Source organism: Physcomitrium patens, chromosome 11, assembly GCF_059467195.1.
Source record: "Physcomitrium patens ecotype Gransden chromosome 11, ASM5946719v1, whole genome shotgun sequence".
NCBI classification, from domain to species: Eukaryota; Viridiplantae; Streptophyta; class Bryopsida; order Funariales; family Funariaceae; genus Physcomitrium; species Physcomitrium patens.
This window is the reverse complement of record NC_143420.1, coordinates 16,866,980-16,875,674: the sequence shown is the minus strand read 5'-3', so window position 1 is coordinate 16,875,674 and position 8,695 is coordinate 16,866,980.

Genomic DNA, 8,695 nt, shown 5'->3' with positions numbered 1-8,695 from the left:
AGCAATCGAAGAAGGTGACTGGGTACTTGTTTATGACAATAGTCTGGATAATCAACATAGTACTTTGCGGAAATTTTCAAAACGTTGGTTTGGACCATATGTGGTAACAACTATTCATGGTAATGCGACTTACTCATTACGGGAGTTCGATGGTACAAAATTGAAAATACCAATTGCAGAGAAGTGAGTAAAAATATTTAAATGAAGACACACAGAGATGAATATGGAAGACCTTAATGAAGGTATAGAGATTCCGCAGCAAGAAGATGAAAGTGATTTGGATAATGAAGGTGACGAAGAGGAACTCGACAAAGACGTAGAGGATATATTCTGAATCAAACAGCAATTGGGTAAATTGGTGCATACCGGAGGATGCACAGGTTCAGAGGGGGTGGTGTCGTGTTGTAACACGAGTATATAGTGAAAATAAAAAGAAAGGGGAATTTTATTAATATTCAGTTACCTCGAATATTGAGAGCAACGACCAACTCCAGTACAAATACTGAGTGGTCAGGTTCAGTCACTCCGTTACAGTCAGCCGGGGCATACTGAAATGCTCCATTCGATTCCAATAACGGGAGTCAGCAGAAAGAGAAGGACCAATTCACACGACGGGTTTGAGGAGCCAATTGGATCCAATTTCGAGAATCCAATCCGGGTCCTCTTATCTTATATGAGACCTGAATTGGCCGATAAACCCAATGCAGTCTAATTACGGGAAATCCAGGTCTTACTACGGGTCTTAGCCAATCTGACGCGAGGACCAATTTGACCCAATTACGGGAACATCCAGGTTACTACGGGCATCTTTCCCAATATGAGACCTGAATTGGTCGGGCGACTCAATGTGGTCCCGATTACGGGGTTCGATTCTGTTTAAGGCTGTCCTATTCTTTGTGTCGTTTCAGGGAACGTTGTTTTCGGTAAATGGATTTTTTAAAGGTGAAAACAGAGGAGAAAGCTCTGACGGGGAGAGCCAATTTTGGATCCAAGCTTGACGGCGAGAGCCAATTTTGGATCCAAGCTTGAAGTGGGAGCCAATTTCGGATCTAAGACGGAAGATTGAAGAAATTCAGAGGATAAGGTTAGGGGGGATATAGTTTTGAAAGGGGGTTTTTTTTTTCTCTGGGGAATCGGGGGGAGCTAGTTTTCAAGCTTTTGCAAGGTTACTAGTTCGGTTTTCATTGGAGGTTTTTCAAGATCAAAGGGATTAGAGAGAGGAGCTTCATGCTTCGGGTTGGGGAAGGAAAGACAGAGAATTTGGATTTTTCTTCTTCGTAGAGTTTTGGGAAGGCTGAGGCAATCGCTGTTGAAGTCAGTATTGTAATGGTGAATCGAGATTTTTAATGAAGTGGGTTTGAATACTCTTGACTGTTTTGTGAAATCGAGTTACGTCTGTGATTGAAAGATTGAAAGGGCGTCTATAGGATTGAGTATGCGGAGTGAATGAAATTTATTGGGTTAATCTAACAAGACAGTCAGTGGATACAAGATCGTAAGTACAAAGCGGTATTGAAGATTAACAGTTTGAGTTGTTCAGGGTTCTCTGTAACGTCTAGAGACCTACCGACTGGGGCAAAAAGGACTTCGTCAAGCAGTCGAAGAGCATCCGTATAGATTTACGGTACATTGTTGGAGTCGTTTATATTCCAGTAGACAAAATTGATAGACTGCTTGACTATCAACGAATCTCCATATTACCTTCTACAGCCAGACGCCCAACGCATTCTTGAGTAGGAAAGCACGTAATACGACAACGAGCCATCGTTTCAGTACCCGCATTAATGGAAATTATTTACGATTATATAAAACCTAAAATCCGGGACGGGTTTTATTTCATTTGAGGGGAGGGGACTTCGAATGGACTCAAGAGGGACCTAATTATGTTATAAGGCGTAGAGGCGGCTGCAAGGATATTTAGTAATCACTATTGTATCAGATGCGAAGGAAGTGAGAAATGGACAGTATGGGTACCATGTTGTCGTTCTCATCACTAGGGAATAGAATAGGAGTGGGGCTCCTATTAAGGGTTATTTTGTGGTGCTATATTCTGTTGTTGCTTATTTGTGTTTCATTTTAGTGTTTCGGGCATACTGGAGAGTCACATTGACGGTTAGGACCTGCAAGCATTTGAGTCATGGCGATTGAAAGTACCAAGAGAGTTGTACACAGAGATGAAAGTGGCCAAAATGTGAGAGCTAAACGCACAGAAAAACCACCGTCTGTGATAATCGTTACCAATATGGAACCGATGAAGTTAGAAATCTGTTGGACGTAGAGAAAAATAAGGGATTTTTGGATTGCAAAGCTGTTCCAGTTTTTGCACCATTCAGAGCGTTTATCATCAATCAATGTGCCATTAGTGGAGGAATACATTGAGAATTATGACCCCGAGGATGGATCGAGTGTCGTTCAAGGGCGAATTATTGGGATTGATGAAACAATCCTGGAAAAGGTGTTGTTTCTTCCCATTGGAGAGATGGCAGTAGGGACTGATGAGTCAAGCGATTTCAGTCCAGGTAGATATTTCAAGGGAGGAATGTCATCCTTTGAAAGGAGCCAAAGATGGCGGACTCAAGAGGCGATTACACCAGAATATGTGGAATGGTTGCGGTTCGTACTAAGGCGGTTAAGATTGTACCGACACTCCACATATGTGTCAAAACGATTATTGTATGCAGTAGTAGGGGCGTTTGAAGGGATGGTGTTCAACTGGGCGACTTACATAGCTACTCGTATTCATGTAGAGATAGGAGCCAAGTTCAAATTGGAGAAGTTCACATCCTTGCTTTGTTCAAATTATGTGTATGCTGTCATCGCGCACACATTGCGTCAACCACCGTCAGAAGAGGAAAACCCTATACCAGTGTCAGCACCTTTACAGAGAGAACGAAATTTGTTGGCACATAATCATAATGCAGAGGATGTAATACACAAAATTGGAGAATCAAGTCGTATAGTGGTTCAAGGGGTAGTTCCGGTTATCAAAGCGAGACGGGTTCCAAGTGGTGTTGCGGTGGAAGAGGAGAATGAAGTCCCATTATTGATAGATATCAACCAGTTGGCATTTCCAGAAGGTCGATTACCTGAAGGAGTATCTCTTAAAAATATCGTATTGAAGCACATTTTAAAAATATATTGTATGGTACGAGCATTGGATGTAGAAGACAGAAGTAAACGAGATTGGGAGGACAGTAAAAAAAGGATATCGGATCAAAATCGAAAAATTAGGGAGCAAGAACTGAGGATTCAAGAAATCGAAGAAGCCAAGTTGGTCCTGGAGCGGAAATTGGTTCTCCAATATGGGTCTTGGACAAAGGAAAAAGAACAGATTTCATGGATTGTGGAAGGACAACGGGACAAATTGATTCAGAATAGGAAGTCATGGGATTTGGAATGGGAGAAGTTCAAATGTCAGTTGCAAGCGGAAGTGGACAAGACAGAGTTATTGGAGACAAAGAAAGCGTTATTATGTGACCAATTGAGATGTGAAACGGGGAAACTGAGGTCTGAAATTGAAGTTTTATAAAATGAGGTGTCAAAACTGACGGAAGAGTTAACTGTGAGGAGTCAATCTCAAGTGTCGATTGAAGATGTCTCAAAAGGGATGAGTCCGTAGCAACATCAGTTGGAACTTTGCGATGCCCACATCCTAAAACTGGAAGCTCAGGTCCGTGAATTGGGAGAATACAATGAAGATCTTTCAGCCCAGTTGAGAAAGGAGTCGCTTGAAATATTGGAAGAGGATGAAGACGTACCACTAGAGCCAGAATCGATGGAACCAATAATGGATAATGAAGTAATTGATCAATTGGGTGTATCAGATAAATAGAAATTTTGGAGAAGTTTTTTTTTAGTTATGTATCGGTTCTATGTTTGTGAGCACGCTTCACAGATGGAAGTGGGGCTATGTAGAATAAGTAGTTATTTGCTGAATTGTAGATACTTAGTTTATAGTGTAAACAGGGATAGATGACTGTTGAAAAGATAGTTCAGTAGGTAAAATGGATGAATAGTTAGGAAAAGTAGTTTTTATTAGAGATGTAGCAGTTGGTATCTCGTGGTAGCATAAGGAAGATGGGAGAGAGGAAGTAAGGGCCAGACTATGATAGTGTGAGCCGGGGTAAGCTTGGTGCTACCTCTTTTCTTTTGTTTGTTATTTTTTTTGAATAAGAAGATTAAGAGTTTCTGAATATTGTGAAAGTGAATTATGGAATGGAAGTATGATTGTTATTAAATGGAAAGAAGAAAGATTGAATGCTGAAATCTGATTGTAGTTCAGCAAAGAGAATGAGTATGTGTTTGTGTGAAACACTGTAATGTGAAGGCAGTTAATGGTGAAGAACTCCAGAATTTGGATTATAGTATGATTATGTCCTGTCATTTAGGATAGTGCAGGATTACATGTTGTTGTTATTAGTGATGGTGGAGTATTATTAAGAAGTGGAAAGCATTGTAGTGTTTCTTAGATATTTTAAGTAGTACGGAATATAGTTAATTGTGTGACCCTAATGTGTAAGCTCATGCGGTATTCTTTCCCTGTGTTCGAATTCTCTTATACAGATTTACTTTGATTAGATTAGTTAGAGTAAGTAAAACGACAATCACAGTACCATATATAAAATCTATCATAGGTGAAAAAACATCTAAGCTCTTTCTTGACAATATCTATTGCTATCATGGATTATCCAAGGATATTATATCAGATAGGAGAACTCAATTTGTATTAAGATTTTGGCGGACTCTTTTCAAGATTCTAAAGGTAGATATAAAACTATCTTCGGCATTCCATCCTCAAACTGATGGACAAACGAAGCATGTTAATCAAGTTTTGGAGCAGTATTTAAGATGTACCATTAACTACCAATAAGATGATTGGACAACTCTTTTGCTATTGGCAAAGTTTGCTTACAATAATATTGTACAATCTTCTACAAAACAAACACCTTTCTTTGTCAATTATGGTTATCATTCATGACTTGATACTTTTGACTTTTCAAAAGTTGATAATCCTCTTATGAAAGATTTGGCAATTCATTTGTCAGAGCTACATGCAACGATAAAGGCGTAGTTAAAAGAAGCTCAAGAATAATAAAAGGTTAATGCGGATGTCTATTGAAAGGAACAACCACCATTTCACATGGGTGATAAGATATGGTTACTTCATCGCAATATCAAGACCACTCGTCCTTGTGACAAGTTGGACTATTGAAGGCTTGGACCATTTTCTATTTTTGTGTAAATCAATCCAATTGCATATCATTTACACCTATCAAAGTCAATAAAAATCCATCTAGTATTCCATATGTCTCTTCTTGAATCATACAAGATAGTGGACATATCAAGAAGAAGACAAGCTCCTCCTCCTCCCATAGAAGTGGACAATAATGAAGAATTTAAAATAGAAGAAGTCTTAGATTTAAGGCGATGCCAAAATAAATTAGAATATCTTATCCATTGGCGTAGATATGATATTAGTGAACGCACATGGGAGCCAGTAAAAAATCTTACAAATGCAGCAAAGACAGTGGAGGCTTTTCATCGACGACATCCATCAAAATCAAGATGAAAACATTCTTTATAAAAGAAACAAGATCTAAGCAAGATAACATTCTAGTTTGAATCTTTTTTTGTAGCTTCTTTATAGTTATGATGCTTAGGACATGAAGAACCAACAACTAGCAGATTTGACTCAAGAGCCTTCGTTTGCTCACCTACCAAACAAGACATTATAATTATCACAACCTTCAAGACGTCGTAATTGAGATGAAGATCTTCAAGAACGACATGTTCTTCCTCGAATAAATGGCGAGATACAACGCATTTAGTATCACAACCTTGAAAGGGACTCTCGATGTTAGGTGATTTTAATAGAGGTAGAAACAACTACTAATGGTGTTCTAAATGTTCTATTTGAAGGAAGTTATGAAGGCCTCAATAATGGTCAAATAATAAAGTGGTCTTTTTGCTCTAGTATAGGACACTATCGATGGTTGAAAGGCCCTATCAATCATCTTCAAAGAGAATAAAGATTACAGTATGTGGCAAGTATAATTTGTCACATCATAGCTTTCCTCAATATATGATTACTGCTCCTCCTGGAACTTGTCCCTAGAAGGAGGAGGTAATGTCATGGACATATGCATGTAAGCCAATACTTACATATATAAATAGGTAGAAGTATGTAAAAGTAGATAAAAATAATTTAATTCTATATTATTTGATATGGAAGTTTCTTAGAAGCTTCATAAATATTGCTTTGACTTTATAAGTATCTTTAATTGACTTTTTGAGATTAAAACCTTCGTCATCAAGTTGGCCATGTGCCACATATGTTGTTAGCTTGAAGACCAAGCTAACTATACGGCCTACACATAGAAAAACTTGCCTTGTAAGTCAAGGCATGTGTCCTACAAAGTCAACACATATTAGAGGTCCTATAGAACATTGCCTTGTGGTCCCTAGTAAGATAATATATATAGAGAGAAGAGTGAAGCCTTCTTCACTCTTGTCAACTCCTTTCTTCTTTCCAGTCTAGTTTCAAGGGTCTCTAGTTTTCTTGACTTTTGGCAATAGCCATTCCAGTTTCTTTCTTAATATACATATCAAGTTATTTATATTTTGTCATCTTTCTTTGAAAGAAGTTTCACTTGTTTATTTTTCTGTATCATATTCTTGTCCTTGATAACAAGATAGAGAATCCACCCTATTATTTGATCATTGTTGAAGCCTTTGTAACTTCTTTCAAATAAAATATTTCAAATATTATCAAGAGTTGTTGCTATTTCTAATAAAATCATCAAATATCAAGAGTCTCTTATAAGGTCATGATATTAAATACATTGTATGTCACCACTTATTCAAAAAAAAACATGTCAATCTTGAAGATCTTTATTTCAATTACATCATCTTGAAAGTTGTGACAATCATAATATCTTGTTTTATAAATCAATAAGTAAAAGCTCCTAACTTGAATGTACTGGTTGTAGGTTTTTTATCTTTTTAGCATCACAAATACACAAAAGCTATAAAAAATGATAGAAGATAGAATGTTATCTTCCTTGGATCTTGTTTCTTTTAAAACAAAGATTTTCTATTCTTCAACTTGATTTTGATATATATCATTGATGAAAAACTTCAACTCTCTTTATTATATTTGTAAGATTTTTTATTAGCTTCCATGTATATTCATTAATATTATATTTATCCCAATGAACAAGATATTTTAATTTTTTTTGGCGTCGCTTTAAATCTAAGACTTCTATGACTTCAAACTCTTGATTATTATCTACTTCTATAAGAAGAGGTAGCATTTGTCTTCTTTTCAAGATATTCATTGTCTTATATGGCTCAAGAAAAAATATGTGAAGTATGAGATAAATCTTTATAGATTTCAATAGATATAATCAATAAATAATATGATTGACTTTTTTACTAATAAGAAAATGTTCAAGCCTATAATAGTCCAACTTGTCACAATAATAAATAGTCTTCATATTGCAACAAAATAACTATACCTTATCACCTACTTTAAATTGTGGTTGTTCTTCACAATAGGTATCTGCATTAAACTTTTGTCATTCTAGAGCTACCTTTAATTATGCCTTTATTGTTGCATATAGCTTCAATAAATGATTTGCCAAATCTTTTGCTACATGATTATTAACTTTTAAAAATTCAAAAGTATTAAGTTATAGGTAATAACCATAATTAGTAAAAAAAGATATTTATTGAATGAAAGAATGTATTGAATTATTATATGTAAAATTTGCTAATGGTAAAAAATTTATCCAATCATCTTGATGATAGTTGATGGTACACCTCAAGTACTACTCTAAAACTAAATTTCTTCATTTTGTTTTTCCATCAATTTGAGGATGAAAAGCCAAAGAAATTTTTATATTCACCTTTAAAATCTTGAAAAGTGTTCTCCAAAATCTTGATATAAATTGAATTTTCTTATTCAATATTATATCTTTAGGCAATCCGTGATAGAAATAGATGATGTTAAAAAAAAACTTAGCCACTTCTTTACTTGTAATAGATTTTGTACATAATACAAAATATGTCATCTTGGTAAAATGATCTTTTACCACAAATATAGAATCATATGAACTTGAGATTAGAAGATCTATGATAAAATCCATAGAAATAAAAGACCATGGTTATTTTAGAATAGGTAATGGCTAAAAAAGTTTATAAAGTTGATGGCAAGGAGTTTTGGATTTTAAACAAATATTACATAATTGTACAAAGTCTTTAACTGCCTTCTACATTTGAGGCCACCAAAAATCTCTTGATATTAGTTCCAAAGTCTTATTGTATCCAAAATTTCTGGCCGTTAGAAAGTCATGACAAGTTTGAAAAACACATAATCATGCTCCATCTTCTTGAATATATAATTGTCCCTTGAAATAGAGTAGGTTGTTTTTGGACTTGAACTTGGAAGTATTATGAGACTTAGAAGAACTATTCTTGATATCATACATAAGAAGATCAAAGCACATACTTGATTGAATTTTCTTCATAAAGGTTGAATCAATAATCAATGTTGATTTTATTGCTCAGAGGTGAAAATTCTCTAGTTTTAAGAGAATTTTTCTTTATTGATCAAAAGATGCATCTCTTTCTTTTGGTGCAAGATAAGAATGTCTAAAAAGGATGTCCAGCAAACCTTATTATTTTTTGGATTAAT